Raw genomic sequence first — 10,153 nt, forward strand, 5'->3', positions numbered from 1 at the left:
GAGTTTTTGTTTTACCCTGCTGTACGCAGATACCAGCTGTAAGTCTGCTGTAATGTGTGTCGCCTTGGCCGCAGCGGTGCAAGAGAATAACACGAGGCACACACACAGGTATACTAGCAGCTCTCACGGAGTGGCTCGGAGCGACCACTCCGTCCTTTATTTGTACCCCTGGCCGTCCCAGGCCCTGGGGATTTGGATGCTATACAAAGTATAGTAGAGTCTTGAACAAAATTAAATATGAAAGTGCAATGGGGTGCAACCGGCGTTTACGCCCATTTTGCGCGTCTCCTGGTCACTTTGGTATTGCAGAAGGGGCCGCAGATGCTTCTGAGGTAATACAGATAACGCTGACGCACACATAGCGTCAGCAATATCACCAGAGGGTGTTCCCTCATTTGCATGGGGGCTTGGCTAAATGCAAATGAATCCCTTTGCCTCTGTGCATGCGCCGTATAATTGATACGAAAGCAGGGGCTCTGTTCAGTGTGTGCATAAAGCGCTCCATTGAGGCTACATAGGTAAGATTGGAAGTCTTGCCCTTGGAACTGGGGTCCATTATCAGCCTTGACCACTTCAGGGATCCTTAGCAACGCAAAGATCTTATCCAGTGCGGGCTTCACATTTGAAAATGCAGCACGAGACACTAGCTCCATGATGGGACATTTGATGTGGCTGTCACCACTGTCACGACCACAGCTTCTATAATTATCGCAGCAGACGGGGGTTATCCGCTTGTTATTGCGCAGGAGTGGCAGTCTCTGACTATGTCATCCACCCATGTGTTCATGCTGGGGAACCATAGCTTATCCCTTAGCCTTTCTTTTGTCTTCACCGTGCCCTGGTGGCCTTGGAGGGCTATATGATATATCATATCAATAGAGAGGGGGTAGAGGGGGGGGGGGGGGCAATGCGGTGAAAGCTAAAGCGACAGTTGCTGTCAATTTAGCAAAGGAAGATATTGCGGGCTGCGAGAGTGCTCTCTTTAAAATAAAGCTGAGCTGCAACCTGACTATGTCTGTTAATTTATAGACCCCCTGGGCCTTCCGGGAATTTTTGTGAATATCTAGCAAACAAAATTGGATATATGGCTAGCAAAGCGGCCAATTTTACCATCATAGGGGACCTTAATTTGCACCTCGAACTGGAGGGAAAGGCGAAGATCTCTAATTTTTTAGCAGATTTAGAAGCTTTTCAGCTGCCACAGTTGGTCTTGGAGAGCACACATGTGGCTGGGCAACTGCTCGACCCCATTTTTTCCAATCTTGCCTCCCTAAACATCCTCCCCCCAGGTCCCGCTGACGTGGACTGACCATTCAGTTATTCCATTCTCTTTACTGTGGCAGAGTAGAGTTGATGTGATCCGCCCGCCTGTGGTGGTAAAACGGCCATGGCATAAGCTTGACCGGGAGGAGCTTGCCACGCGGTTAGTGGTACTTAGACCTCAGCGTCCTATAGATATCGAGGAAGCGCATGTGTGCTTTCAGAACTGGCTGATAGCTGGTCTGGATAGCTGCATCCCGGCCAAGCGGGGAGGTAAAGGTCGTGGGCCATCAAATCCTTAGTTCACTGACCTTCTAACACAGGCAAATAAGGGGTGTAAGCAGCTGGAACGTGTCTGGTGTCGCTCTTATGAGCCGTCGCCCAAAGCTGTATATCGCAAGGCAGTAAAGGATTATGATAGGCTTATCCGTAAAACACGGGCAGAGTCTGTCGCTGATCAAATCTTGACAAGCTCCAATCCCACTAAAACCATCTTTAAACTGGTTAAAAACATGAAGAATGCTGGTCAGGCCAGGATTTCCCCGGTAGCATCTAATCATCACTGTGAGGCATTAGCACTCCACTTTGTGGAAAAAGTGGATCAGATTTATCGGGGCCTCTCCACGGGGAATACCCACACTGAAAACGCTGGGCTAGTAGGGCCAGACAATGGGATGAATAATGGCGTGTTGGCTCTGCCATTGCTGTCGCCGGACGAGTTTCAGATCTTAAGTGCTAAGATCAAATCGGGTTCGCCGTCTGACCCGCTGACGGCGAATCATTTCCTCCAGCTCTTACCTCTTTTCTCCGCGGTGGCCTTAGAACTGATTAACCTCTCTTTGAAGTCAGCCTCCGTCACTAGGGCGTGGAAGCATGCTAAGAGTATTTCACTGTTAAAAAAGCCATCACTAGACCCGGATGATCCCACCCAATATCTCAGCTCCCTTTCATGGCGAAAGTGGTAGAGGCACATGTAAATTCCATCTTATCTAACTACATTGATGAGCACAACATCTTTGACCCATCCCAACACGGGTTCCGCCCCGCCATAGTACGGAATCCGCTCTTTTGGCAGTCACAGAATCCATCCGTAGTAGGTTGGATGTAGATGATTCTGTGGCCTTGATCCTATTGGATCTAAGTGCCACATTTGATACGGTGTCTCATGAGATTCTCCTTCATCGTCCTTTGACGATCGGCATTAGGGATGCTGCCTTGGAATGGTTTCGGTCCTTTCTGGCCAAGCAGTCGTTCCAAGTGTCCGTATCGCCGTTCCATTCTCACGAACATGCTCTGGGCAGGGGGGTTCCTCAAGGCTCCATCCTGAGCCCACTTTTATTCAATCTGTATGTGGGACCTTTGGCGGAGGTGGCCAGAGGCCGGGGTTTGTTCTTGGTGTCGTATGCTGATGACACCCAGCTAGTGATCGTCTTCTCCAAAAAATGCAGTACTAACCTGGAGAACTTTAAGGAGGACTTATCGATCATCTCGGCCTGGATGAAGGCTAATTGCCTTCAACTAAATGCCAGCAAGTCTGAGATTCTATTGTATGGGAAGAGCCAGGGACTCGGGTCAGAGCAATGGTGGCCTGATCATCTGAAGCCCGCGCCGTTGCCAAAGGAGACGGTGAAGAACCTGGGTGTTTGGTTCAATACCGGACTAACATTCGATAAGCAGACAAAAGATGTAGCCACAGCCTGCTTTGAGCTTCTGAGAGGACTGAGGCCTTTGCTTGGCTTCTTCCCTCCCAGAGTACGCCAGACCATCTTTCAGGCTTCTATTCTGGCGAGGCTTGATTATGGCAATGCCTTATATCTAAGTGCAAATAAAGCTAGCATCAAGCGCCTGCAGAGGGTCCAGAATGCAGCCGCATGCATGTTAGTGCCTCTCCCTCCCAAGACCTCATTCTGTGGTCCGGGTTCTTTTGAAGCTGCACTGGTTGCCAATCTAAGCACGCATACAGTTTAAGGTGCTATGCATTGCGCATAAAATTTTGTGGCTCCTAGCCCCTGTGGGGCTATTGGGTCTACTGAAGCCATACCTGCCTGATCGCGCTCTGCGTTCGACTAATCAAGGTCTGGTCTGTGTCCCTCGAGTTAGGAAAGCGAGGGCAGGGGGTCGTTCGTTTGGCCTCTTGGCGGCCAAACTGTGGAAGTCCCTTCCAGCAAATATTTGAGCCACCCCCAACCTTCTGACGTTTCGAAAATCTTTGAAGACTTGGCTGTTCCCCACTATGTGATATCTGTCTCTCGCTGTGTTTCCCTGTTTTTGTTTGGTTTCTGGTTGCACTGGGATGCCTTGTCGCTGAGGCAGCCATGTGCATTACAAATCCTGTAATAAATAAATAAATAAATACGACGACTCATGCCCATAGGCTTTTAGATATTACGATCAGTCTTCCATGAAGAAGCAAACCCGCTCCACTGGTGCTTAGCTCGCCCCTGATCCTCCAGATTTGGCTCCTTCTTGTCTGCTCGTCAGCAGTCAGTACCTTGGCGTCATCCAAGAAGTTGCACCACTGCTTCCTACAGAGCACTTCTTTTGCTTTTGAGAGGCTCATGTCCTGCCTCCTGGATCTTCTCAATCGAAAGCACCCAAGGGCCGGCACCATGTGCCACCATCCTCAAGAACTTATCAGCCCGTTTGTCTTCCTATGTTTTCCCAGTGCTAGCCTGAGCTTGAGGGTGCCTCAATAGGTAGTCCATTGGGTTATTCACACCCGGGTGATAGGGCTAATTCCTAGCTGTGTCAACAAATAGTAGGACAAGAGACTTATGGTCAGTCACGACCAGGAACTGCTGCCCGCAAAGGTACAAGTGAAAATACTTTGTCTCCTTGTCTGTCAGTGCTATACTCAAATAGGCGATGGAGACCCATGACCCCTCGTTCTTTTCTTGTAGAAACACAGCACCAAGGCCTACGGGGCTTGCATCCACCACCAGGTCTGTGGGGCACCTTGGACTAAAGTATGCCAGGGTGGCATCTGCCAACAGCACCTCCTTCATTCTCGGGAACGCCAGATCAGAGGGAAAGTCCCAGCCCCATAGAGGTTCATTCTTCATCAGGGCTCGCAATGGCTCTAATATAGGGTCCAGGCTTGGAATAAAAAATCTACAGTAAATGGCCATCCCCATCCCATGCCTCTGATGCGTTCTGCGAGACAACTGCTTTCCACATAACTCATACTTTCCTTGGGTCTACCTGTAGTCCTCCACTTGAGAAAAGGAACCCACCACCACATTATTGAGTTTCGGTAAAATTAACACTTTTGTTTGTGTAGGGTTAGTTCCCGCTCAGCTAACCGCTTGAGGGTCACCCTCAACCATATATGGTGGTCTTCAAGAGTGCCAGAGAATATCAGAATGTTCTCGCTATTGTTTAGCACCAGAGAGGGTCTCACGGATGGTGTTCTGGAACACCTCTGCTGCTGACGATATTCCAAAATTCAACCGCTTGTATTTGATGAGCCCAGGGTGTGTCAAGAAAGTGGTTGTATAGTGGCTAGACGGGTCAAGTTCAACTTGGTGATAGCCCACACTGAGGTCGAGCTTTGAAAATCACCTGGCACCATTGAGGTCCGCCGCTATGTCATCAACTTTAGGGGTTATGTGTCGCTCCCTGCGTATGGCTTTGTTCAGGAGCCACATGTCAACATACAGTCTGATAAACCCAAGTTGTTTAGGCTTGTAAGCTATCACAAGAGGTGAGACCCAGCTAGTGAGCTCTGTGACCTTCTCGATCACCCCTTGCTGTTCTAATTGAATAAGTTCTTTCTGCACCAGCAACCGCAGGTGGAATGGCACTCACTTGTGTTGGAGTGCCATGGATCTCACGGTATTCTTAATGTGTAGCTTTACCTTGTAGGTCTTTCAAATGGCTCAGCCCCTTGAATAGCTTAGGGACTTCTTGCAGAATGTTTGCAGCATGAGATTCATGCCCTTGCCATGCAAAGAAAACTAGCCCAGGTCTTCAGCAGTGTGGCATCCAAGTAGCGTGCCTGTGTTACCTCTGGTTACGTTAAATTGGACTTGTGTCAAATTTCCTTCACTCTTAACCACTACCTTTATGTCTCCTCTGAATTGCAGTGGCTCGGTGCCCCATAGGTGCAGATTTGTGATTTGGTTGGTGCTAGCCATTGCATGATCCTGCTAAATTGCAGAGGCACCAATGTCAATTAGCGCCATTTGATTTGTGTGTCTCCGATGACAACTGTGCACATTGATGGGGGCAGCTTGCGGTTATCTTCTCTTCCAGCGAAGGAGACGGGGAACACTTCTTCATCCGGGCATACAGCAGAGTCAGGCCAATTTGCAGGACTTCCATTTTCCTCCTCTTCAAGTGGCAGCTGTCGCAGGGTCGATCTCCCTCATCTTCTGTACCCCTCGTCTGCACCCTGCCTACTTCTCCGGCACATCTTGGCAAACTTATTCATGCATGTGGCAGGGTCTACTGGCTGGCTGAATGGTGGCATCACTGTGATAGAAGAGTGAGCACAGTGCAAAGGAGCTGCTAGTGAAGCGTTCGGCACTGCACACGCACCAGCTGAGTTGCGCGGCCTCCCGGCTTCTACAGCAGCCAGCAACTCAGCTGCCTTAGCTGTGGCTTGACGAGGCTGCACACCGCTGCAGGATGTAGTGGGCCACCACTGTCCTCGTAGCCGGTGTAGCGTCCTCTGTAATATGTGTCGCCCAGGCCACAGTGTCACCAAGTGAATAATGTGTCGCTCACACACAGTTATACTATCGGCTCTTGTGGAGTGGCCTTGAGCGACCACTATGCCATTTATTTTTACGCTTAGGCCATGCCCGGCCCTCGGGGTGTGGATGCTATACAAAGTATAGTAGTTGCTGGGTGGCACACTACGCCAGGGATAAGTCTGTGGGCATACTGTTTGCTTGACCTGTGTACCTGAAATACAGGTTGTGAGTGCAATCCTTGCCACTGTCAAAGTAGCGCTCTGGAAGGTGTAGCTCAAGGAAATGACATGGCTGGTGCCATTTTGGGGAATCCACACCTGATCGAGTTGTGGCCTCCAACACAATTCAGAGCTCCGTGCCGCGTTTGGGATCTCCACTGTGGGGGCATGATGTGTCATGGGGGAGAAGCTTTTGGGCTAATGCTATACGGTGTATATGGAGCCCTTCCGGAGTGGTATTGGGGCCAGGCAGTCCTAGAGCAAGAGCATAGGAAAAGACACAAGGCGTCAGCACATGCAGGGTGAGAGAGAATCTACTTACAGTAGGGTTAGCGCCCGCAGAGAAGTGCACTCACAGAGGTCCTTGTGCCTTACTGGGTAAGGTCTGAGACTTTCACTCTGAAGATTACGGGTTGGAGCACTGGGTCCTCTTAGTCATGTCTCTAGTCGGATCAATTACAAACAGTTCAAAGGGTGCGTGATAAAAGGAATGCTTTTTCTTATAGCAGCTACCAGTTCAAATGTTATCTGAATCTAGTTCAGACATTTGTTTTGTATAGCCACTGAGCAGATGCCAAGGATATTCAAGGTTCAGGCTGCAACATGACACAGTGGATTGTGGGATCCTCATTTATTGAGAATGAGAAAAAAATGTCATGTGCTATACATTTCATTGTCTAATTATTGTGTTTTAGTCTTGTTTCATCGCCCAACTGATAAATTCCATAGATGTGAAGGTCATTCTAGAAGCAGGGTAACGTGGCAGTGGGGCAAAGGCCACATACCAGGTCTGACCTCTAAGACCCCTCTGTGAATGTCAAGGACAATCTTATTAAAAGGGGTAAATCTGTGTGATACATCAGCATAGATAAGCTGGAGGGGGGCAGGCTGGGTTGTAGGTCCAAAGTCAAAGGTTTTTACTACGGGTACTGTCATTGGCTCTCTGCACTGCAGTTGGGGAATAAGTTACCTGTGCTTGGGGTGTAATATTGGCGGGGGCATAATGACTTATACTTTGAAGGCTAGGCCTCGTCAAATTATTGAAGAAAAGCATCCCACTATTGGGAATTCCTACAAATGAGAAGGAATTGCTCTGATGAACAAGATTTTTTAAAAAAAAATCAAATGAAACAGAAGAGAAATTTAAACGAAGAGGTTACCAGCTGCGTGACATCAAAGAATGAAAAACACGAGCGGAAGCGCTCCCACAAATAGAAACTCTAAAAAACTATGTTACGCAACCTAAACGAGAGGATGAAAGTAACAAAACTAGGTTAATAATGACCTACAGCAAAGAACACAATTCCATCAGGAAAATCATGAATAAATACTGGGACATTGTTAAAAAAGACCTGGACATCGGTGGAAGTCTAAGTGACAAGGTGGATATCTCATTTCGAAAAGCCCAATCTCAAAAATACCAACTGCAATACATAGGCAGTACTTTTTGCCCACTTAAGAAAAGACTAATAGAACACATCAGGGCAACAATGATGTCAACTATGCCACGGCAAAGCATCTAGCCACACAAGAGGACCACACATGGCAAAACATGGGATACGGCAGAATTGCCCACATTCCAAAACACGAAAGAGGGGGTGACAGCACATTGAAATTGAGACGCCTTGAGTCACGAATGATCATTCGGTTTAGGACTAATCAGCCACAAGGCCTAAATGCCCACGAAGAACTTAATATGCATCTATAATCAACTTGGTGTTAGATCTGCTCTTAATAATTACACTATTTTCCTTGTAATAGTTTTTTAAACTTGGACAATACAACATCAACAAATGCATATTTATTTTTACAGGGTATAACTTTATGCATATTTTGTAAAAAATCCCTAGTATTTTTTAAGCTAAACACATGGCCACTTAGGCATTACTAGTTTCCATCATTTGTGAACATACCAAGTTGGCCCATTAAATTGTAACTAAGCAAATGTCCCTAGACAAATTTAGTCCAGTACGTTTTGGGTCCTTAGGGTCCTTAGGGTCCTAAGTATGAAGTGTACAGATACTAATGTTTGTATTAACAAGGCATTGATGATGAAGTACCATCTAGACAATTAGGGCGTGGTGTATCCCTATGGCATTATGGCTTTCAATTTGAACTTGTACATACCCTTGCAAATATGAAACAATTCAAAATCAGCTGTTGTTATTCAATGCACCCATTAGTGTGTGAAACTACAATTCCCAGAATGCCTCATAATGGGCTGATTAGGATATCAGTACATAATAGTAATTGAAGTAGGACTTACCCAAACGTGATCAAGGCCTTTGTGTCGAAACGCGTTAGTGTTAGTGGTGTGAATAAAATCTTTAGAATATGAGTCTCTGGAGTGCTGCATCCCTTTTTTGATTATTGAAATACATCACGGGCTGGGATCCACCCGTTTTTTGTCTGCACCGGTGGTGAGTTAGGTGAATATGTCAGTGACAACTTTAAAGTTTTGAAAAAAAACAAAAAATATACCGAAATTCACCAGTCATAGTTAGCGGAGATAACTATAACTTGCACCCTCACCAACCACAGCTTACGGCTTCACATACTACATCACTTGTGAAATGTTCTATGACCTCATTCATAACATTGCTGATGACATCTCAAATGACATAATTTAAGGACATCACCGATGACATCATCCAATGAGTGTGTTAGATTGTTTATAGTTTACTTGGTGGCGATTAACTCCCATATTATTTTTCTACCTTATTTTTTATTGCCTGTGCCCAGCTAATGGGTGTAACGGTTTACAAAACAAATGTGCTTGTAATGCATCATAGGTATTGAACATGTTATAGATCTTTGTAGTGAAGAGTAACTCTGTGTGCAGATGACAGCTGCCGACTTGAGACCAGTATGTTCCACACAAGATTTTTGGCTCTGCAGGAAAAGTTTCCAACAGGGCAAAGATTCTACCTAGTAGATACTACGTATTGTAAGCTGCCTTGAGTTATTAGACAGTATCGTCTCAGCATGATACTTTCTACATAACATAGAAGATTGTGTGCACCATGTACTAACTTATTTACATGGGCTTCTTTTGCTACAGAAGATGGGCTATATGTAAAGTTCTCACCACAGTATGAAATCTACAGATTGTATGAGCTTTACCACCTTCAGACCTTTGTAATTTTAAGTGAATAGTGTCTTTTTTGGCGAGTGTTGCATAGACTGTTCACTCTTCTTATAGACTCTTTATTATACTCTGCAATGTATTTCTCATAAGAGCTTCACTATCTGCAAACTGTGTGGTGCAAAGTAAACTCTCGCCTTAGAGTGAACACTGTTAAGAGTACCCACTTTTCTACTCATATCGATTCCATTTCTCAATGTAGGTTCAGTGGCTGTGTGGGGTTTGATACAGATAAAAGCTGTCCGTAGTAGGGCATTAGTTTTAGAAAAAGACGTTGAGTATCTCGAGGAACTTGGCTTTCTCTGAACAGTTGTATACAAATTGAACAGAATGTGTAATTGGGGTTTCCCATATATCTGTGGTTGATTGTTAATGTGAACTAGGCTACCCAAGAAGTGTACGGTATAGTGTCAACGTTGCAAGAACACATGCTTGCTACACAGGAAGTTGTATCTATGACCGCCTTAATGATTCTTTATATTATTTTGAGCTAATTTGTACTTACTTTCAGGACTCTAATGCCATACTAGTTTATACAGTAATTTGTACCAAAGAAGCTTGGATGATATCTTCAGTGAAGTCATCAGTGACGTCATCAATAAGGTCATTTGAGATGTCATCAGTGATGTTATAAATGATGTCATACAACATGTCATGAGTGATGTAATATGTGAGTTATAAGCAGTGCATGGCAGGGGCACACGTTTTCAGTTAGCTCTGCTAACTATAAATGGTGAATTTGAGTTATTTTTTGTTCAAAACGTTAACGTTGTCACTGCCATATTTACCTTACTATACTTTCCCCTTTGGTTTTTTGAGTGACTTTCTAAGGT

This window comes from Lissotriton vulgaris, unplaced genomic scaffold (assembly GCF_964263255.1).
Source record: "Lissotriton vulgaris unplaced genomic scaffold, aLisVul1.2 SCAFFOLD_715, whole genome shotgun sequence".
Taxonomy (NCBI): Eukaryota; Metazoa; Chordata; class Amphibia; order Caudata; family Salamandridae; genus Lissotriton; species Lissotriton vulgaris.